The sequence below is a fragment of the Podarcis pityusensis genome (genome assembly GCF_964106645.2).
Source record: "Podarcis pityusensis genome assembly, chromosome: 3".
In the NCBI taxonomy this organism is placed as follows: domain Eukaryota; kingdom Metazoa; phylum Chordata; class Lepidosauria; order Squamata; family Lacertidae; genus Podarcis; species Podarcis pityusensis.
The window spans coordinates 84,696,006-84,719,701 of NC_138026.1; the positions used below are offsets into that span (position 1 = coordinate 84,696,006).

At 44.9% G+C, this 23,696-nt stretch overlaps 1 protein-coding gene across 2 annotated transcripts in view; it reads left to right on the forward strand.

Moving 5' to 3' along the window:
* SLC29A1 (solute carrier family 29 member 1 (Augustine blood group)) overlaps positions 1-23,696 on the forward strand; it is a 91,302-nt gene that overhangs the window by 21,167 nt on the left and 46,439 nt on the right. Inside the window, exon 1 of one of the 2 annotated variants that reach the window (XM_081000239.1) lies at positions 3,188-3,319. The exons of the other annotated variant lie outside the window; for it this stretch is intronic. The gene's annotated coding sequence lies outside the window, so the exon portion shown is untranslated. Of the gene's footprint in view, positions 1-3,187; positions 3,320-23,696 lie in introns of those variants that run through there. 2 annotated transcript variants of the gene reach the window in all.

The window sequence follows — 23,696 nt, forward strand, 5'->3', positions numbered from 1 at the left end:
AAAAAAGGTGGGATATCACTTAATAAATAAAAATAATAAAATTTAAATAGGTCTTGTTTCCATCCACAACCAAGGTTGAAAGGAGGACTCATAGGACCTTGATTTGTATGGTAACTACAATAACTACATTCAGTGTAAAGACAGCGAAGAGTCGACTAACACAACTACTTCTCTGGAAATCACTCACTATTGATCATTAACATGGGTGGATCAATTACCCTGATAGCTGACTCTGTGACTCCATTTGGTGTCATGACCTCTGTTTTGAGAACACTACCTGTGTGATGACATTTTGAGGTTCTGTTCTGCTTAGCCTTTCCTTGTATTCCTCTTCTCATGAGGCCTCATCAGAGAATGCTAAGTGCCATCAAGCCTCTTTGTGAATTCCAGTCTGCTAACAGACTATACTGCCTTGCTACCATGGCTTGCCAGATATTATTCAAACAGTAAGTTAAGTTGGTTCTTGGCATTCAGGGAAGTCCTAGTTGCAGTAATTATCTATTTTACCAGCTTCATGATGGGCCTTGTTTTCCCATTGAAAGAAGAGGTTGACAAACCCCAGACTGCTCCCTTATTTTCTTTTTTTTTCTGTGGAAACCCAGATTCATATATGGGAGGTGCATTTTGCACAGATGCAACCCTTCACCCTGTGAACAGGATTGCTGAGGCCAGTGTCTTTGGGTCTGCCTTTCTGAGCCTATCTCAGAGTAAGCCCTGACAGCCAGGATGAACCCTGAAAGGGGAGAAAATAGTCTGTTCTGCATCTGGATTGCTCATTATAGAAGTGAGTGTCTCCATGCTATCCTCTGAAATATGCAGTTGAACACCACCCCAATCTCTGAGCAGTGCAAGATTTCAGGGGTTCCAGGTGCTCATCCAGGGTCCGTGTTTCCTTTTGCAAATGAGGCACAGCAGAGACTGTGGTGTCTTTGTGGTATATGGTTTATTTACACTTATATGCGACCTGATCCTATGTTGGAGGGGTTCACACCATTAACACCCCCAAAAGCTCTTCTCTCATAGCCACAGCCTTGGATTCAAATACACAGCAAACATTGTGCTCTCTCCCTTCCTTTTCCAGTCTGCAACACACACACACACACACACACACACCGCTAGGTTTCATCACAACCAACTCTCAGTCCTGACTTTAGTCATTCCCACTGTCTAAGAGCTGGAGGTGGGGCCCCACTAATTTGCCATCTGGTACAGAGCCCCTCTCAACTTTCATAATGGGGTATCACTCTTCCTTTGTTTTCTTAATGGCTTATCACCCCAGGTGATTACCTCAACAGGAAACTAGCCTGGGTTATATTTTACCACTTGCTGAATGAATGTTCAGTGTCTGGCACCCAGTTTAACACTCCAAGCCTTGATTAAATTCTAACACTTACTAGATCCAGGAATTATATGTGCCTGGCACACACACACACCCCCGAACTCAAAACAATACTGATGCCCTGAAAATCTCTGGAAAAGCACATAAACCCTGTCATCTCCTCCTAGCAAGGATGCAAGGCAGAAAGTGGTTCCTTAAGCAGGGAAGAGGCTTTCTGTGTGTCGCATAAGGCTCTGGAAACTTATTCACATTCAGACCCTGTCCTGGGTGTTTGGAAATAGCAATGACCCACTTTGTCGTCTGGGCTCCTGAATGGAGAGGCTTGAAGAGAGCAAAAGACATGGAGGGTGGGTGGGAGGAAGCAGAACATTAGGGGCAGGGGCAGTGGGTGAGGGGTGGCACAGCTGCCAGCCAGAGTGAAATGTGTGCCAATTAGAAGAAAGGAAGGGGAGGTCACAAAGACCTGGTGCCAGCCAAATGATGATTGGAGAGGAGCTGGCTGGAGGCAGTGCCACGGCAAGAGAAGGGTGCTAGGGAGGGGTGTGCAGAGAGGCAATCAATTTCAACTAAGGCTGCCCTATTCAGAAACTTAGGTAAAGGGACCCCTGACCATTAGGTCCAGTCGCAGACGACTCTGGGGTTGCAGCGCTCATCTCACTTTACTGGCCAAGGGAGCCGGTGTACAGCTTCTGGGTCATGTGGCCAGCGTGACTATGCCGCTTCTGGCAAACCAGAGCAGTGCATGGAAACGCCATTTACTTTCCCGCCAGAGCGGTACCTATTTTTCTAATTGCACTTTGTGCTTTCAAACTGCTAGGTTGGCAGGAGCAGGGACCGAGCAACGGGAGCTCACCCCGTTGCATGGATTCAAACCGCCGACCTTCTGATCAGCAAGTCCTAGGCTCTGTGGTTTAACGCACAGCGCCACCCGCATCCCTTTCAGAAACTTACAGTGCACTGAAATGAATGGGAGTTAAATTCCAAGAAAACATGCTTAGGATTGGGGCCATAGTCCAGGCATGGTACTAGACATGTTTACTTGAAGGCAGTAACTTACTCCAAGTGCCTGTCTTGCATTTATAACCTGCCATACCTCACAACAATCTTGTAAAGGGGAAACAGCTAAAAAGAGTGACTGTCCCAAAGTCACCAAGTGAGATCTATAGCCCAGTGGGGATTTCAAACCCACACCTCCCGGCTCCTATTCCAATGCTCTTTATCACTGGGACTCTCTCCTACCCCCAAAATTAACACACATAGGAGAACTATGTCCCCACTTTCCGCCAGGCCTCAGACACTTCTTCATGTGGTACATAGTTAAAACTATGGAACTTGCCCCCACAGGAGGCAGTGATGGCCACCGAGCTAGCTGCGTTTAAAAGAAAATTAGACAAATTTATGGAGGAGAGTGCTACTGATGGCTATGCTTTGCCTCCACAGTTGGAGGCAGCCATGCTTCTGAAAAACGTTGCTGGAAACGACAGGAGGGCGGGCAGAGTGCTCCTGTGCTTGGGTGCCGCTTGCTGGTATTCCGCAGGCAGCTGGTTAGCCATTGCGAGAACAGGATGCTGGCCTAGATGGGCCACTGGCCTGATCCGGCACAGCAGTTCTGAATGCGTAAAACTCGGAAGATGGGCAGGCCCCTTCCTCGCCTCACGCCCCGCTTTGCAGTCATACCTCATGGCGAATCCCGAACGAAGGGCTTCCAGCCGCCTCCCTCGTTTGGGAAGCGCCCTGCCAACTGGTCCAGGCCCAGGGCACAGTCACCAGGCACGGTGCCCAGCAAAGGCGGGAAAGGAGGCGCTGCTGCAAGCCGACCGAGTCCCTGCAGTGGCGCGCGAGGAGAGGAGGAGGCGGGCCGCGGGAGAGCCTATCTTTACCACGAGGCAGGGCTGCCCCGGAGTGAGCCGGCCCCTTCACATGGAATTGCCGCCGCGAGGACGCTGCACGCCGAGACCGGAGAGCGCGGGGCCGGAGCAGGTGAGTTTCGCCTGGCGTGCATAAGGAGCCGCTTCCCGCGGCCTGCCCGGGGGGCCCAGGCGCTAGGCGGGAACGGAGAGACCTCCCCCCGAACCGGGAGGAGCGACGTGGCTCCGCAAGCCGATGCCAGCCAAGCCGATGATGGATGGGCCGGGGTGGTGGCGCGTGTGCCTGGCATCGGGAGCCAACTCTCCCCGGAGCGACGAGCAACTGTCCCCGGACCTCTTCTGAAGGCTGGGGGGGGGGGGGACAAGGGCTTTTCTTCCCACCCCCAGCATTTAAAAAAACCCCAGGACAGCGGAGGACTTCTCCGCTGTCCGGGCGATCTTAAAATGCTGGCGGGCGGCATTTTAAAATCGCCCCGGACAGCGGAGGACTTCTCCGCTGTCCGGGGCGATTTAAAAGCCCCTGGGAAGGCAGGCAGGGGGGACAAAGACTTTCGCCCCCCGCCCGCCTTCAGAAGGTGTTCCCGCCCCCCGCCCCGCTTCGGAACAGCGTTCCGAAGTGGGGCGGCTGGGGCAGGTGTTCCCGGCCCCCCGCCCCGCTTCGGAACAGCGTTTTAAAATGCTGGGGGTCGGGAGCGAAGCGTTCGCTCCCGACCCCCAGCATTTTAAAATCTCCCCGGGACAGCAGAGACTTCTCTGCTGTCCCGGGGAGATTTTAAAATGCTGGGGGTCGGCAGCGAACGCTTCGCTCCCGCCCGCCAGCATTTTAAGATTGCCCGGGGCAGGCGGGGGGAAGGCAGGCGGGGGGGAGCAAAGACTTTTGCCCCCCGCCGGCCTTCAGAAGAGGTCCTCTTCTGAAGGCCGGCTGTGGGCGAAAGTCTTTGCTCCCGACCGCCAGCATTTCCCTATGGGCTTTCGTCTTGCGATGCAAGCCCATAGGGAAATTCGTCTTGCGAAGCGCCTCCAAAACAGAAAACCCTTTCGTCTTGCGGGTTTTCCGTCTTGCGAGGCATTCGTCTTGCGGGGCACCACTGTATTTATATATCTCTGTCCGTCCATTCATCCCTTTTCCCACCCGCTGCCCTGAAACGGGTAGGTTGCCGAAGTAACGCTTATTTCTCTCAGAATAAATAGGCTCCCAAGTAGCGGCGGTGGTAACATTTTTTGAAGTTGGCGGGAAGAGAAGTTGGCGGGAAGGGGGTTAGGATGCCCGTGGTCGGGGCTGGGGGGCTTTTCCCCATCTTCGTCCACCTCTTATGAGTCATACTCTGTTCTTTTTCGACATTTAAGAGCTTGTGAGCCGTTTCCCTTTCTTTGAATAAAAGAGTCTAACGATTTCTTCCTACCTCGTGGTAACGGGGACCGCTCCCACTGGAATCCCTCTATTGTTTCTGACGTATCACAGCGCCGCCGTTCGTCTTAAAAGGAATTGCTTATCTTTCCAGATGGCGATCGTGTAAGTTGTGTATCCCTTACATTTATTGAGCTATTCCATACTGCATGGAGGTGGTTAGCGTAGACTGTGCGAGAGAGTCCTGTGAGCTGGTCTTGGGCACACCATTTTATTTATTTTTTGCACACCTACGGATGGTTGCCTGTGCACAGGATTCAGTTACAGATAGGTAGCCGTGTTGGTCTGCCATAGTCAAAATAAAAAAAATCCTTCCAGTAGCACCTTTAAGACCAACTAAGTTAGTTCTTGGTATGAGCTTTCGTGTGCAAGCACACTTCTTCAGATACACTGAAACAGAAGTTGCCAGATCCTTCTATATGTGTGCACAGGATTGTGTGAGTGGTATAACCAAAGTCTCCTATGGAGACTTCAAAATTTGTACCCACATGCAACAATTGCTGCTTTTTCTTGGATCTTCTCCGGTATTCCTGAGAATACCAACCTTAGTGGGCTGCCTTTTTTAAGCAGGGGTGGAGAACCAGGGGTGGAGAACCATATCTTTATTTCCCCTCACAGTCAACTTTGGCAGGCGGTTGAGACTACTCCCCAGTCAATCACCTGTGTGAGGAAAGATAGTGACCAAGCAGAATAGCACTCCCCCCGCCCCGTGCATCAGATGATCAGGCTTCCTGCAGGCTTTGAATGGCAGTTGCGGGAAAACACAGAAAGGGAGGATGCTTTTGTGCTTGGGTCCTGCTTGTGGGTTTTTCACAACCATCTGATATGGGTCACTGTGGTAGCAGGATGCTGGACTAGTTAGTTAGGCCATTGGCCGGATTCAGCAGGCTCTTTCGGTGGGAGAAAGGATGTGTGCGTATAAGTGGGTTTTAGTTACATGCGCCTAGGGTTTTAGAGTAGGCTCATGGGGTTATGTCAGCATTGGATTTTGAGGAGCAGTTTGAAGCAAGCAGGAAATTAGGAAAGTGCCTTGATCTGTCTAGATTACTCCAGATGTGGTGGGTCCAACATCTGGAGGGCCACAGGTTCCCTACCCCATGTCTACGCAGACTGGAAGTGGCCACAGTGGTGTAACGCTGCTTGTCAGCACCCGGGGCAGGGGTGGAGCATGCTCGCCAGATGGTGTTGGAATGCATTCGCCGAGCCCTCACCACTGTTGGGCAGGTGTGTGCCGGGTGGGCACGGAGGGTGCCCTTCACTCTCCGCTCTCACCAAACCCCCACCACTGGGGCAAAGCAGGGCATAGGGATCTCTGCACAGTCCCCACCAGATTCTGTGCACTGGACCTTGGCACCCCTGGCACCCCCCACGCTACTCCACTGAGTGGCCATCCAGGGTTTCAAAGAGGGGCATTTCCCAGGCCTACCTAGAGGTGGCAGGGATTGAATCTGCATAGAAAACCTGTGCTGTGCTAGTAAGCTGCAACCCTTACTCAGGTAAGGCAAGTGGCATCATACAGGTGTCCTGAGAGGCAATTTCAAGCATAAAAGGTAGCAAGAGAGCGAGCGAGAGCAGAATGCTTAAAAAGGAGCAGGAGACTTGACTGTTTGAGGGTGATGGAACTAGAGAAGTGAACATTACAATTGGAGAAAGTAGGATAGTAGGAAGATGAGGGAGAGGGCAAATTGTGAAGGGAACCTTCAATTGCTACCATTCCAAACGCACTTTCTTCATGCACATTCAGCTCACTTTTTCCTATTCAGTCTGCCAGTCGTTACTGTCAGGTTCCTGACCTCTTTCCCTTTAACATGGACTGAAGGGCGAGCTAGACAATAATCAGGATCTAAAAAGTTGGGGAAGTGAGAGTTTAACAGTTTCCTCACCTGCTTCAGTCCTAACCAAAATTCCTCATCTGAAACTGCTTTTTTGGATTGTGAGAAAATACCAATGCAAATAGTAGCAGAGGAGGAATTTTTGTTAGGATTAAGGCAGGGTAGCAAATGTTTAAGCTTCCCCTTCTTGCTGCTGAGATCATGATAATTATCACCCCCCATAAGATGGTATTTTCATTTAAAGATACAGGTAGGTAGCCGTGTTGGTGTGCCATAGTTGAAACAAAATTACAAAATTCCTTCCAGTAGCACCTTAGAGACCAACTAAGTTATATCTGAAGAAGTGTGCATGCGCACATAAGCTCATACCAATAACTAACTTAGTTGGTCTCTAAGGTTCTACTGGAAGGAATTTTGTAATTTTGTTTCATTTAAAGAAACATACAGATTAAAGGCAAAGTCACATTTGACTATCCAGTTTAGCATTTTGTCTTTTCTATAATCTGTGCTGCTTTTCCCACACCTGGTGCTAAATGACAGACAAATAGAATAGGGAAAACCAAGTATTTTATTGTACCAAAGCAACTAGTTATTCAGTGTGTCTGTATCTCAAAGCTTGGGAAAGCATTCCAGTAACAAAGCATAAGGAGATAAGAAGGTTTGGGAAGCAGAAGGAAATAAATAAATGAATATTTAATAGACTTTTAACAGGGATATTTGGACTTGGCATAGACTTTATGCTGTTGCGAGTGGTATTGGATTATATGATAAATGTGGGGTCTTAATTAGAAACAATTTGTGTAAGTCAGGCTGCCAATAAAAGTACAGTTTTATTGAATATTATGACAATGTATTGCACTCAGTATTTATCAGGCATGATGATCATACCGTGGAGTTAAGCTATTATATACTGATCACTTTAAGAAAACAAGAGTAGCCTTGTTACTCTGTAAGAAAACAACTCCAGTTTCCACAGTTGGGTAATACCTTTATTTGGACCGACTGAAAGATTACAAAGATGTGGCAAACTTTTGAATTCTCCAGAATTATTCAGCAGGCAAGATGTTGTACAATTAGGGGTGGTTGCACAGGGCAAAATGTAATAAAGTAATAAAAATAGACTGAATGTTATAGGTGTGGGGTCAGTTTACAGACAAAGTCAAGCTGAATTCCACCCATTGTTTTTCTATGGTGCGCAGAATTATTGCTAAATCTTCCAGCAGTTGCAAAAATTGATTCACTCCAGATAAAGAGGCACATCCTTCAGCAATAGAAGCACCTCCTTGTATCCATCCATCAAAGTATAGATGAGGCTGCCTTTTGCAGAGTCAGAGCAAAATAAAACACCTGCAGCAGTAGTGTGTACTTTCATGGGCAGCAGATTTCCAAACTCTCATAGTTGAGGGGAGGTAGGGAGATCTGATTAATTGATTATTTAATTTCTATACCATTTAATACATTTTAAATATATCTAAACTGTGTATAAAAACTGAAGCAACAACTTAAACAAAATATTACAAATATGCAGTTACATATAAAAATGTTACATTAATACAAAGTATACAAATATATAAAAATCAATATCAATTCATTTTCCTTCTGACACACCCACCCTCTCAGCTTTTGGGTTTGCACCCAGGGTCTGATGGGTGGATCTTTAAAAAAACAAAACAAAACCCAAGTACCCGTTAAATGCCCTTACACTTAAATAAGTTAAAATGATTCCTTGCCCTCTTTTCAAGGGGCACCCCCGTTCACAAAAGTTGTAGAGAGACGTAAAATACAGAACGTCATATCAGCAGAGCACCCCATCAAACCTGCTCATTTACAGGCCAGCAGCAATAAAAATAAAAAGTATACAATAAAATGAACCAAACCTGGGCTGGTTAGAATGTTTTTAAGATCTTGAAAATTGAGAATGATGGGGCCATTGGGGCCCCTCCTTAGGAAGGGAGTTCCAAAGGTGCCAGTCCACCAATGAAAAGCCCTTGTCTCAGGTACCCACCAATGTAACTGCTCTTACTAGCAGGCCGGAGGGCAGGGCCCCCCTCATACAGACTACAGCTCAGGCAGTGTTATAAAATAGATATTAAAGCTAGGAGCTAAATGGCATCTTAAACCTAGGTTATGGGTGCAACAACGTAATTTTTAGGCACACTTTTTATAACAAAGCTGAAAATGAACTGCAGCTAAAATATTATGTTCATTTTTCACATGGTCTACTCCTTCCCCTGCCCACCCCCTGATATTCTTAAGAGGGTCTCTTCTCCAGTTTACAGAAAGTGGGGAGGCAGAAAAAAGGTGCTCCTTTCCTTCCACTCTGAAGTTTTAATCTGAAATTTTAGGCGCAATACTGCACCCACAGAGCTCAGAAAATGCTCGCGCTAATGAAACTCCCTGTCTTAAAATGCACCTAGAACAATGGGAGTTTCGAACACTTGAGCTCAGGCAGGTGTATTTGATCACAGGTAGGGGTAATAATTGTTCATTTAAATTGTTGAGGAAAGCCTTTGTGCCAGGCACTAGTAGGAATCCCCCCTCCCACCTCCCAGTTCTGCATCATTCCAACCACCTCCTGGCTATTTGCCCTGCAAGACTTGTGCCACCAGTGTGCCAAGCAAGCCCTTAGCCACACTTGGGAACAACAAGCACTGAAACTGTGGGGCCTGAGAGTTGTGAAAGAACAAGATGTTATAAAAAGATTGAGATTAATGCCTCCATGAGTCATAACACTCCTGGAACAAGCATTTCAGTTCTGAGCTCTTTGATAGACTTACAACCTGCAAGTTGACTCTTAAACAACAGGGAAGGAGGATCCTTGTGTTCATTTTACACATAAAAGGACCAAAGACCATAGGTGGGGTTTCCACTTCTCTAGTCGCTCTAAAAAAATGATGCTAAGGAAGAGAAGGTGCAAAGAAAGCAGCTAATGCCAACCTAGCAGTTCGAAAGCATGCCAGTGCAAGTAGATAAATAGGGTTGTTGTTTTTTAACCTTTACCAAAGAAAGCAACATATTTGCTGCTCACAAAGCTTAGGCCAGGGGTCAGCAAACTTTTTCAGCCGGGGGCCGGTCCGCTGTCCCTCAGACCTTGTGGGGGGCCGGATTATATTTTTTTGGGGGAAATAAATGAATTCCTATGCCCCACAAATAACCCAGAGGTGCATTTTAAATAAAAGCACACATTCTACCCATGTAAAAACACACTGATTCCCGGACTGTCCGTGGGCCAGATTTAAAGGCCAGATCCGGCCCCCATAGCTTAGGCTATGTCAGGCATAGGCAACCAGATGTTTTGGGACTACAATTCCCATCATCCCTGACCACTGGTCCTGTTAGCTAGGGATCATGGGAGTTGTAGTCCCACAACATCTGGAAGGCCGAGGTTGCCTATGCCTGGGCTATGTCAACACCAGCACGTTTGAAATGTTTCATCCATTCTTTTTCATTTCTTTTTTTTTTTAAAGTAATATTTATTAAGATTTGAAAGGTTACAAAAAGGAAAAAGGAAAAATAAAAAAACAGCATATTAAGCAAAAGCAGAACATCACATCACAATACGGAAAAGGAAAAAAAAAGAAAAAAAAGATAATACAATGAATCTTCCCATAACTTATCTTTCATTTCCTTATTTCCTTGACCTCCTCACACCTCCCTTTTTTGCATTCTAGTTCAGTTAGCTATTTCAGCAAATCCTTTCCATCTTTTCCAGTTTTTGTCCTATATTTTATCTTAATATCATGTAACTTTACCTTCCCTCCTTTCACCATTTAACAATCTGTTTTTTCTTAATCCTTTATAGCATTTCTGCTAAAACCACATTACTTCATTCCAACATCCATCTAACATTCCTTAATTTTACAATGTTTCTGTAAATAAACTTTAAATTTCTTCCAAACTTCTTCCACCGACTCTTCTCCCTGGTCTCGGATTCTGCCAGTCATTTCCGCCAATTCCATATAGTCCATCAACTTCATCTGCCGTTCTTCCCGGGTGGGTAGATCTTGTGTCTTCCAATACTTCGCGATGAGTATTCTTGCTGCTGTTGTGGCATACATAAAGAAAGTTCTATCCTTTTTTGGCACCAATTGGCCAACCATGCCCAGGAGAAAGGCCTCTGGTTTCTTCAGGAAGGTATATTTAAATACCTTTTTCATTTCATTATAAATCATCTCCCAGAATGTCTTAATCCTTGGGCACGTCCACCAAAGGTGAAAAAATGTACCTTCAGTCTCTTTACATTTCGAACATTTATTATCGGGCAAGTGATATATTTTTGCAAGCTTGCATTCTTTTTCATTTCTTAGTTCCAGCCCCACACTGAAATAGCCCTGGATTTGCACCACTGTTCTCATGCATGCACACATTAGGTGTTTGGATGACATGCTAAATCATAAAACATGACTTACCATGGATTAGTAGTGTGCAAATGGAAAAATGTTCCCAGATCTGTAAGCGTGCACCCCCCCCCCAATAAATTTAAAGCACATAGCTTCCACACAAAAATCTGGATTCTTGGGGGGAAGCCATGTGCTTTAAATATATGGTGCGTTCTCAGCCTCTGTTTGGATCTGTACTGGCCAGCCTTCTTACTGTATCTGATATAGGAAGATGGGACATATAACCTCATAGTTTTCTGTATACAGCTCAAGCTCTCTCACTTAGCCTTTGCATGTTCAGATACAGATAAAGTGCATACTTAGTGCAAATTTAAAGGAAACCAAACCCCTTACATGAGAGAATGGGAATCTTATGTTCTACAACAGGGGTGGCTAACGTTCTTTCAGCAGAGGGCTGCATTGACTCATGGTTAGTTGACAAAGGGTGCAGGGGTGCATGTCAGAATGGGTCTGGCCAAACTGGAAAAGTAGCTGCATTAAGAACTGTAATTCTCAAAGCCGCCTTACATAAGACATCCCCGTCAGCTACCACTATTTTTAATCAATTTTAAATCATTCATTATTAAATTATGTAACCAAAAAGTATTTTTAAACAAACATATTTTACGGAGCGACTTGGAGGGACACACACAAACACAACATTTTGCCATCACAGTAGGGGACCTACAGGAGCAGTCAATTACCGGTACTATTTTTTTTATTAAAAAAAAAAAAGACAAATTGGGGGGGGGCGGTTGCTTTTGCCGTGCCTTCTCTCCAGTATGCCTTGCCTCTTTAAGCCAGTGCAGAATCTGTACATTGATCCCTTGCCCATGCTTATTTCTTAAATGAAAGGTGCCAAAGTTCAGCTCTGCCTCAAAGTCCCACCCCACTAACCTTGATGCATTTATCTCTAATTTCAGATAGGTGTGAGCAAGTTGTGCTGATACAGTCATAATAGAAACCAAGGCACTCTAGACATGCTCTGTCATAGTCTAGCAGCTAACAATGCACTCTGTTTATTTGTTTCCGCACTGACCCTCTCTTTGTTGCTGAGATTATCTGCTCATTCATGCTACATGTGCTGCAAGTGGCGCAGACAGTAGGTGGTTGTTGCACTCCTGCACTTGGATAAAGCCCGGTGTTGCACAACTCTCTATTCCCTAATTTGTGGCAAAACCACATTATGGCACAATACAGTGGTACCTCTAGTTACAAACTTAATTCATTCCAGAGGTCTGTTCTTAACCTGAAACTGTTCTTAACTAGAGGCGCGCTTTCATTAATGGGGCCTTTTGCTGACGCTGCACCGCCATCACACGATTTCCGTTCTCATCCTGGGGCAAAGTTCTCAACTCGAGGTAACTCTTCCAGGTTAGCAGAGTTTGTAACCAGAAGCATTTGTAACCTGAGGCGTTTGTAACTCAAGGTACCACTGTATTTATTATGTTATATTATATTATTATTATTAATGGCTACTGTGGTGTACACCAGAGGAACTCAGTCTTCTACTTGGTTGTACGCTTGCCAAAAAGGTTGGTGGTTGCTGATCTAGATACTGTTTCAGTTGGGGACCTGATACTTTATACCTTCAAAAGTTCTATTTAGGCCTTAACAGCTGCATCCAAACCCAAAGACCTCGTAACTTCATTTTTAGTAGCAATGGAGATCTCCATTTTTCCAGATGTGCCCCGAAGCAAAGTGCTGGGCCCTCTTCCTTATCCTGAATGGACCCCTACTAAGTACTCACTGACCTCTTTACAGGGTCCAGGAGAAAACGGGCAAAAGCTGCTTCTTTTCCAGCTGCTACAGAAAGTTGGTTCTGTTGGGCGTGGCTGGCCCACACTGCCTTCTTATAACAGGGTGGGGATAGAGCTTAGTCCTGGGGCCAGGAGAGGCAGAAAAGGATGGGCTGTTAGGAAGGGAAGGGCTTTCTTGGGTTTTAAATGGACAGATCCTCTCCTGTGCTCTTTGGGGCTTGGTACGTCAGCAGAAAGCTTTGATTTTAGGGATAAAAAAGCTATGTGAAGAATGACTGTGTCAGCTGGGGCATATACTGTCTCCCTCTTAAATTCAAAGGTTGCACCCTGTACCTTAACCAAGGCAGAGGCTCCCACCTTCTGATGGAAGGGTGGGTGGAAACCAAATATACTTCCTCCTTTGCATCAGTGAGGCAGGTGGTCCTTCCCCTTCACGCACCCCTCATTAGTGGACAAACCATCAAGCACTGGTAAATACAAGCCCAGTAACTAGAGGCTTCTGTTATTGCAGACACTCAAGTTAATCACAACTAAACCAGCATTAAGATCAAACCTAGAACACAGATGGCACAGATGTTGCAGGGAGGGGCTGGTTTTTAAAGATGGAGCAGTAAACTCCTGATTCAGCAAGACTTTCTATCCTTTTGGGTTCTTTGAATGGAGAGCTGTTCTTTAATCTTGGATGACCCGATAAAGAGGGGAAGTCCATCTATCACACAGGAAATGCTGACAGTTGTGTGAGTCTACTTCTTTTAACAGATATCTGAGATTAGTTTTTGGAAAACATCATTCGAAGACTGTGCTGACTTGGTTGCCTTCCAAACCACCTGATCTAGCTCTCGTGTACTATGCTACAAGTCCATAAAAACTTATGCAATAATACATTTGTTGATCTTTAAGGTGCCGCAAGACTCTCTGTTGTTGTTTTCCTGCAAGAGATTAGCACTCTGGAACCGGCTGACATAAGAAGTGGCAGAAACTTATTGCGTTTCTGTCTCTTGCAACATAAATTAAGTCTAGGCTTGGCACACTTGTTGTTGCAACCAACCAAAGTAGCCACTTTTCCTTGTAAATTATATGGAAATTTTCTTTGGAAAGTTACTCCTGCCGACTCTTCATTTCCTGGTAAGCATCTGTAATTGTTTTCCTGTGGTTTGTCATCTGAGCAGACAAATATTGGGAGAAGAAGCAGTGGATGTACAAGAATGTCAGGTTGTTTCGGGAGGTGGATTAAGAAACTTGTTAAGGTTGCAGTTCCTCCCTCACTGACCTGAGAGTAAATCCCATTGACTTCAGTTGGGTGTGCTTCTGAGTAGACATAGGATTGAACTACTAAGATCAGGCACCCCCAACCTGCAGCCCTCCAGATGTTTTGGCCTACAACTCCCATGATCCCTAGCTAACAGGACCGGTGGTCAGGGATGATGGGAATTGTAGTCCAGAACATCTGGAGGGCCGAAGGTTGGGGATGCCTGACTAAGATGGTATGGAATGTTTTGCAATATATTACTTTGGGAAGACCATGCTACAGTGATAATGGAAATGCTTCTCAGATAAAGATTGCTGGGGCAAGAAGCCCAGCTACTTAATGCTCATGGAGAATGCCAGGGTATTCTAGCTAATCTGAAAATACTGCTTTGCTTATCTGAAAAGTCCCTTTTGCTGTTGGCAGTGGAAACTGAATTATGCTTTTTAGTCTGCTGTTTGGTCATTGCTTGCGCACTGTTTAAAGGGCAGCCAGGAACATTTTCAAGAGGTGTCAGCAAATCAAGAGATAGTGCCAGTTCTGTTGTACAAAGTATGTGTTTACGTAAAGCCTTCCAGTCTTTCTGGAACCTTAGTTTATAGCCCCAATGGCCTTTCAACTATCATGCAAATATTTCTGGAACAGGATACCAGATGGTTGGCTAGCTCCAGCCCTCTCCCATGGTGGTACTTGATGGAAAGTCCCTTAACCAGTAATGCTTTCCGCAGAATCTAGTTTATAGTTTGTTTATAAAATCATTTATATACCTCTGTATCATAAAGTATCACAGGGATGGCTGTTAGTATCACCCCTTTGGAACTTAGCAGAGGCTGCCAGGGCCACTTGTTGGACCACCGTGCTCCAGATAATTTCAGTGATTGAGTTAGGTTCCGGTGGTCCTTAAAGTATCCTGGGCCCAAGTTGTTCAGGCTTTGTATATCAACGCAACACCCTTGAACCTGGCCCGGTAGCATATGGGCAGCCAATACAGGTGTTTCACCTGAGGTTCATATCCTGTCATTTGTCTGCCCCACACTGCTTTCTGCACTAACTGGAGTTTCTGGACCAGGCCCGAGGGCAGCCCCACAAGGAGTACATTGTAGTAATCTAGTCTCAAGGTTACCCATGTATGGACTACTCTGGACAAATTATTCTGATCCAGATACAGCTGTACCTGGCATACCACATGAAACTGGTAAAAGGTAGACTTGGCCACAAGAGAGAGGAAAGTATTTTGGTTATTATAGACTGCAATATCCCTTAGCAAGGTTTTATTAGTTGTGGTTGTTATGTGCTGACCATAGCTGTCAATGTTTCCCTTTTTTTAAGGGAAATTCCCTTATTCTGAATACACAGGAAAAGGGAAAAGTTGACAGCTATGGTGCTGACATATTGTCGTTTTGCTGACATATGCTACCAAACCCTTAAAGTACATATGCAGCGCAAATGTAAACTAGTTTAATTGCAAGACCTGTCGTGTTCTCTTGTTCTATCCCTCTTACCCTGAACATAATAGTTGGGAAGGGCTTTGGGGCTTTAGATGGAACAATTGTGACTTGCAGCAAAGTGTTGCAGCATAGCCTCAGCTCTGAGGAGCAGTTTTCTTCTTCATAGTGCCTGTTGGCCCTTCTCCAGGATACTTCATTTCATTCTCTCTTTTTCAGGTTTCCCCCCAAGCTGAAACTCAACGTTCCCTGGCTGAGCATATGCATTTGTGAGGGGAGGTTGTGGGGAGGGTGCCCCCTTTGGTATTTCCTTGTACCACTGGAAACCTTGGAATTCAGCTGAGCATGTTGATACCTTCCTATTGTTTCATTTTGGCTCCAATCCTGTCAGCACTCGACCACCTGAGTTTGCTATTAAAGGGAATTGTTTGTGGTGCAGGAGTGCCTTTAGGCCATACCTGAACCATGAATATAAACCAGTTTAGCTCTCCTGGATCCTTCCAACTGAACTGTGGCACTACAAATTATGAGCATTTTGCCCTCTATTCCTGCAGTTCCCTCAGAAATGGATATGTAGCTTAACTTTGAGAGATGCCCTTCCTGGGGCCTATCCTAAGCCTATGGAATAACTAAAGGGAGTTTATATTCACTAAGAGAATTGAAAGCAGCTTTCATAATGAGGTGAGAATAACATTTCCCCCCACCACCTTGTTTGAGTTCAAGCGGTCTAGGGTCTCAGCAAAGTTGATTTCACCAGCACGACCCTGATGCTGCAGAGCCAACATTTTGGGTTGGTTCCCCCAGATTTCACTGCTAAGTGTCAAAAGAACTAACATTTCTGTTTATCCAACCATATGATTAAAGAATACACCCAATTCAGCACTTGGCTCTCCCTGCCTCTTGTCACGTTCAAACTGACCACACCTTCAGCAACTTGGCACAGAAATTGGTATGAGTAGGATTTGCCTGCTGGGTCACATGCAGAGAAGATGGCTGGCATATTGGCCTCAACGCTTGCTTTCCTAACCAAGATGATCAATGTAAACAAAGGTAAAATAAGGGTTGCATCATAAACAAGCTATGCACGTGAAATATTTTTGGTTCTTTTTAAAAATGAGGCAATGAACTCAAAGTAGATGTCATGAGACTGAAGTAATCATGGAAGCAAAATATCCAAAGAATGTAAGATGAGCCCTATTGGATCATATCAATGGTCCATCTTTTATGTCTTTTTAGCTGTGATTTTAGTCATCTTCTGAGTGCTTTCAAATGCCTTTTTAAAACTTTTTCTTTATTTTTGTAAACCACTTAAGAGGATTTTTTTTACAGTCAAGTGGTTTATAAATATTGTAAAATAAATAAATAGGCAGGAGAACAGAAGACAGCTGGGGACCATGAGAGCACTCTTCAAATACTCAAAAGGGTTGTCATATAGAAGAGAGCAACAAATTGTTCTCTGCTTCGTCAGAGGGCAGAACTACATCCAATGGGGTTAAAATACAGGAGCACAGATTTCAGTTGAACATTAGGAGAAACTGCTTTGTGGTAAGAACATCCAACCAAAGAACTACCGGTAATTACTTTGTTGGAGTGGCAGAGCTCTTGTTTGATATGGGGAGGTATATTCAAACAGAGGCTGAGCAGCTGCCTGTGGTGAATTCTGTACTCTCAACCCCACCCCAAGAGTATTTGAAAATTGCTGAGGTTCCGGGTGCACTACTTAATGATTTTTCTGTCTGTTGTTTAGCAACTGCAATATTCTGTGCTAAGAACTAATATATGTAATAAAAAATGGAATTCAAATGTTAATACAATAAGAAAAAGAAGCAATAAATATACAATTAAAAATCAATATTGGTGTCTTAATGCAATTGTGTTAAATGGAATTCTCAAAGTTTAGTGTAACTCTGAGTCATTCCTGACTGTGTGTAGAACTCTACATTTGGCCCTATTAAAATTCATTCTGTTAGTTTGGGCCTAGTTCTCCAATCTGTTAAGGTCATCTTGAATCCCGATTCTGTCTTCTGCAGAATTTGCTACTCCTCGTCTGGCCTACATTTTGCCAGCTTTTCTGCAAGAATATCATGGGAGACTTTGTGAAAAGCTTTACTGTATTCAAGATATACTATGCCCACAGCAGTTCCCTGATCCACCAAGCTTGTAACTCCATCAAAGAAAGAAATGAGATTTATCTGGCATCACTAGTTTTAGAGAAAGCCATGCTTGGTCTTAGTAATCACAGCATCCTCTTTTATGTGCTCACAAACCAACGGTTTAATTATTTGTTTTAGGGCCTTTCCTGGTATTGACATCAAGCTGACCAGTCAGTAGTTACCTTGGTCTTCTTTTCCCTTCTTTTTGAAGAAGAAGACAACATTTGCCCACCTCCAGTCTGCAGGAACCTCACCCATTCTCCAAGAATTCTCAAAGATTATAGACAGAGGCTCTGAAATTACACCTGCAAATTCTTTAGTACCCTTGGGTACAGCTCATCAGGCCCTGGAGATCTGAACTCATTTAAAGTAGCTAGGGGCTCCTTTACCATCTCTTTTCTTGAGCTTCCTCCTTGCATCATTTGTTGTGTTATCACCAGGTTGGGCACTGCTCTGCTCTATTTCCTACGGTTAATTAAGCTAGATTGCCTCTATAAAGCCCCCTTCAAAGCCCATGGGCTCATCAACACTTTCACATGACCTGTAATTTGATTGCATTGTGTACCAATTAATTTCCTTGGGTCCAAGAGCCTTTCTCGTGGTTATGCGGCTGTGCCTTGCAAAAATCCATTCTTACCGCCTGAATTGGATCTTATCAGATGTTTAGAAAATCTGAAGAGAGTTTACGTAGCTGAGCTCTTGGAGCAGGGGGACTTAACCAGTACACAAAATGATCAAAATATGGGTCAAGTAAAAGGTTGGATGAGCCCCAAGATTCTATGAAGTACTTCCTTTTCTCTGTCCCAAATCTTGATTTGATGAGCCTGAGTTCTAGTATTATGAGGGAAGGAGGAAAACTTCAATCAACACAATGTGCAATTTTACAAACCTCCCTTAGTCACCTTTCGTCAAGACATTACGTTGCCTCCTTCCCCCAAACCAGAAGTCCTACTTTCCAGTTCTCTCTGGCAGGAAGGGAGTGAGTTACAAACAGCAAGAGGATGTGTGGCAACCAGCGATTCATTTTTAATGAGTAAATGTTTAGGTCTATACCTTTTACAGCCTAAAAATAGAGATTGGGAGTGTGTGTGATTTTGTATTTCCTTCTTTGCCTTTCCAAAGAAAATAATTGGGGGGGGGGATTTCAGTGTTGAGCAGGGATTTAGTCTCCACGAGTCCTAACCTCACATTCTACTCACTATATACCACAGGAAGGGTCCCTTAGGATCATCTAGTCCAACCCCCTGCAATGCAGGAATATGCAGCTGTCTCATCAGGAGATCACACCTGCAACCTTGGCTTTATCAGCACCCTGATCTAACCATGAGGGTGTGGGGTGTCACTAAACACCTTTGTTGGGGGTAGATAAGGCCTGAAGCGCTGTGGTCTAAACCACTGAGCCTCTTGGGCTTGCTGATCAGAAGGTCGGCGGTTCGAATCCCCACGACAGGGTGAGCTCCCATTGCTCGGTCCCAGCTCCTGTCAACCTAGCAGTTCGAAAGCACGCCGAAAGTGCAAGTAGATAAATAGGTACCGCTCCGGCGGGAAGGTAAATGCCATTTCCATGCGCTGCTCTGGTTTCGGTGTTCTGTTGTGCCAGAAGCGGCTTAGTCATGCTGGCCACATGATCCGGAAAAACTGCGGACAAACGCTGGCTCCCTTGGCCTGTAAAGCGAGATGAGCACCACAACCCCAGAGTCGTCTGCAACTGGACTTAGCTGTCAGGGGTCCTTTACCTTTTTAAGGCCTGTGGGCTGGCTACCCATGGAACTGATTGTTAGTTTCATCCAGCAAGGCTCTTATTTCCAGAGCCAGGTATGTTCAGGTTAAAAGAATAATCAATTTTCTGCTGGTGTCATGCATAGCTCCAACTGCTATCAAAGTTAAAAATTGCAGCTGCCCAACTTGCTAAGTCTTCTGGTGATTACAACCTTTTGGGAACATGTAGTGAGCCAGCCTTGTTGACCTGAATGGAGGGTGTGCCAAATGTGTTGGAAAGCAGCCAATATTTATAAATGGCTGATAAAGCTGGAAGTGGTACACATACGCAGCAATCAGTGCTAAATAGCAAGTTTGGGAAGGGCAAAGGGATTGTACACCTTGAATGAAGCAAGTGGATGTGCAGAGGGGTTTTTGCTGTCAATTCAGTTCCCTGGGAAAAGGGATTTGATTGTGGGAATTGTAGTTCTGTGAGGGGAATAGGGGTCTCCTAGCGACTCTCAGCACCCTTAACAAACTACAGTGTCCAGAGTTCTTTGGTGGAAGCTATGACTATTTAAAATGATATATTTGTGCTTTAAGTGTGAATGTAGCCCATGTCAGGTCATTGGTTTGCCAGCAGTTGGACTGCAAGTCACTTTGACCATCTGGAGAGGTGGGATAAGAATTGCCTAAACAGCCCAGTGTTTTTGCCTATGACGGTGGCTCTCTAAGGTCCAAAGCAAGCGCTTCTCCCAGCCCTGCTTCATGAGGCACTTTGAAGATGCTAGGAATACAACCGTAGGCCTTTTCAGACAGGGCCTATGTCCCACCAACAAGCTGTGCTATTCATCCCATTTTATGTGACACTTTTGGACCAGATGGTCTTCAAAGTGTCCAGTGATGTGGAATAAAATCTTCTGCACAGCAGTTTAAGGTTGTTTGCAAAAGGTCATCTGTCATAATACAATGGCGCCACCAGTGTCGGACGTGTGTGTTTGTGTGTGTTTTTGGAATAAACCACCAGCATGGGCCAAACACATGTAATGTCTTGCCTTCATTTTGGGTTCAAATTCTACATACAGAGGTATAACAGCAAAGGCAGCATTTCTAGTAGTTAAATTCCGACAGTGGTTGTACCTGTAGTAGGGCCTCCAAGCTTGCATCTCAGTAATTGCGTGAGAGTGAATGAAGAGATGGGAGAAGAAGCGTCCTCAAGTGAGGGAGGGAAGATGCAGGAAAACAAGGTGTTTCCTTGTGGCTTCAGAAGGGGTCTGGAGAAGTCACTCTGCCATAAAAGGCAACTTTTCCCCACAGAGAAAGCCTGGACATATTGATTTTCTAACAGCTGCTTTAAAAACATGAGGGTTTGTTTTATTTTAGTAGCCATGGTCCTCCTCTCTGGGTGATACTCAGAGTCTCTTATAGCACAGATAGGTCCCCAACTAAGGCTGGTTCCCATAATGGCTGCTCACGATGCCTATGCCTCCTTCTCTCCCACTCCTACTTCCATGCTTGGAAGAGCTTCCCTTCTCTCTTTTAAGAGCCTCTGTGACCTACTTGAGCAATGGCTTTCCTGACCACACCACCCCCAACCTCACTGTACCTGCTATTCCACCCCCATCACCACCATCACAACAGGGCTACTCCACCCTGTTTGAGTTCCCATTCAATAGCCTCTCCCACAACCCTGTCTTGCTTGCCTCTTGCACACAATGTGCCTCTGGGCAATAATTACACCACTTTTCCATTTTGTGCAGTGGCTTGTTTCTCACGAGTGCATGAGCCGCATCACTAGAACGATGGTTCCCCAACCTTTGTTCATGGGAAAAACACGCTTGCACAATCTATTCTCTGACCCCGGGTGACTCCATGGTATGTATTACACTTAGCTATGATCTACTGTGGTCAACCGCCTTTCTCGGTGTTGTGACACAAGGAAGCTGTTGATGCTGCAAGAAGGTCCACTCAGGAGCGTGGGGCCAAGAGACACTCTAATCTTCCTACCTTTCCCCCCATTTTAATTGTTCTATGGAATTGTACATTTTATATGAAGATATCCTTCTAAGTCACTCATTCCGGCGGTGTGAAACAATACATGCACGAATGATCAAATTATTTATTAATTATTTTGTTTAGGAATCATTTGCAATATAATAACACATATAAAACAAAAATATAAAAACAGTTTAAAACAACAAAAGCACATACATGGGATCAATTCAAGTCCAAAACACATTCCAACTGGATTAAAGATTTTAGAAGGCTCATTGAAAGACAAATGTCTTTAGCAAGTGCTGAAAATTCAACAGATGGCGCCTGCCTGACATGCAATGGGAAGAAATTTAGGCCTGATTCTGACACTGTAAAGAAAGGACCTCATGGTATCTGCAGGATGCCCTCTCCTGCAGAATGCAGTGATCATTTGGGGATGTAGGTTATGAGGCAGCCTTCTAGGTATCCTGGCCCCAAGCTGTGTAGGGCTTTGCACACCAATACCTTAAACGCAGCTCAGTAGCTAACTGGCAGTCAGTGTGATTTTTCAGTAGCAATGCAGAGAGAAGAAACACCCTGGTGCATCTGCAGCAGCACAACCGAATGTCTTCATCTGCCCCAGCTGCAACAAAATATGTCTCTCCTGTATCAGTCTCTACAGCCACAGCAGGTGCTGCAACCTTCCAACAGCTTGACCTCATCCCCTCCCCAAAAGGTTCACTCCTCCATTGTCTCCAAAGACAGCCGATGCCCATGAGTGTAATATGATAGTGATATTCCATGCCACTTAGAAGTTCAGCCTCCACATTGACTACGACTTCCTGTTATCTGGGATATTCTTGCTGTCTTTCAAATAGATGTGAAATTCCCAACCACCTCCTAACCATCTGATGACCATTTAGCCCATAATCTGCATAACAAAGGAATGATAAGCCAGAAGCCTAACACATTACTTCCTGACCTTAGGCTATCTCTTCCTAGCTCCTCACCTCCCCCCCTGTTCTGGTCAGGTGTCTTGTTTGCTTATGCCCTGCTTAGGCCACCACCAAACAAAATCCAGCTTGGTCATCTTAACTGGTGGTATGATCTGTGTCAATTCCTGCTTCTGAAGAGTTGCCTTGTGACACCTGAAGGCTGTTTTATGGCATAAGCTTTCATGGACTAGAGTCCACTTCATTGGATGCATGGAATGTTATCTTAAATTTGTAGGGGTGTGTGTGTGTGTGTGTGTGTGTGCATATCACATGTGTGGCATGGAGGCATTGCAGCAAGGTCTAATAATAATAATAATAATAATAATAATAATAATTTTATTATTAATACCCCACACATCTGGCTGGGTTTCCCCAGCCACTCTGGGCAGCTCCCAGCAGAACACTAAAAAGAGAATAAAACTTCAAACATTAAAAACTTCTATAAACAGGGCTGCCTTCAGATGTCTTCTCAAAGTCAGATAGTTATTTATTTCCTTGACATCTGGTAGGAGGGCGTTCCACAGGGTGGGCACCACTACCGAGAAGGCCCCCTGCCTGCTTCCCTGTAACCTCACTTCTCGCAGTGAGGGAACCACCAGAAGGCCCTTGGTGCTGGACCTCAGTGTCCGGGCTGAACTCCCATACAGGGAAACCCATTGTTTAGATTCAGGCCACATGTGATAGAACATAACTTTATAAGTGGTCATTTTACAATTTCATGCTAATTTCTCTCTGAACTTCCTTCTTTCCACTGAACAGTTCAGTTGATGGTCTCATAGTGATTTTGAAATACACCTGCTTTTTATGTCATATTGGAACCCACTTACACTTTTGTGTTGTGACTGAATTGTTTGTCTTATACATAGAATATAGATAGGTATTACTGGCAGATGATAGCATATACTGTATTGGAAGATGATCAGGTTCGATTAATTTGGTGTTGTGGCTGACATTATTAGGCCCTATAGCAGTACTGGTTGAGTGGGGTTGATATCTTGGCTTGTGGCAGGATCTGGTCCCTCAGTTTGTATTTTGCGTTATGTGCAAATAACAGAACTTAGTTTGGGTGGAGTAAGAAGGATGATAGTTTTCAGGTCTCAGGATGACAGTAATGATATTTTTGTCTGACGTGCAGCAGTGGCGCTAGTCATTATTTAAACCATTCTGTAAATCAGCCTTCCCTGGAGGTCTCTCCTCTGTTGCTGAAAAAAGCTTTTGCCAAGATAGAATCCAGTCCACTAAATTTATCTGTTGCCTAAACAAAGCAGAATGCTTTGTCTGTTCCAGGGAGCTATAAATTAGACAGGACACAGCAGGCTCTTCTTCAGCCCCCCTAATGCATAAACATTCAAGCATATTCTTGAACTGGAGGGTGGATGGCCTGCTTTGAGGAAAGTTTGGAATAATTATCTGGTGCCCAAGACAATAGGCGGAAGAAAAGAATCTGTGCAATATATAGCCTGGCTCACTTGCTTGAGTCACTTCCACTATTTGCTTCACCCAATTGCATATGTTGATATCTGGGGTACTAGTGGGTAGGAGTTGGATGAAAAAGCCTTTAAGTCTTTTTCAGACCTGGAGAGGGCAAGAACGGGAAAC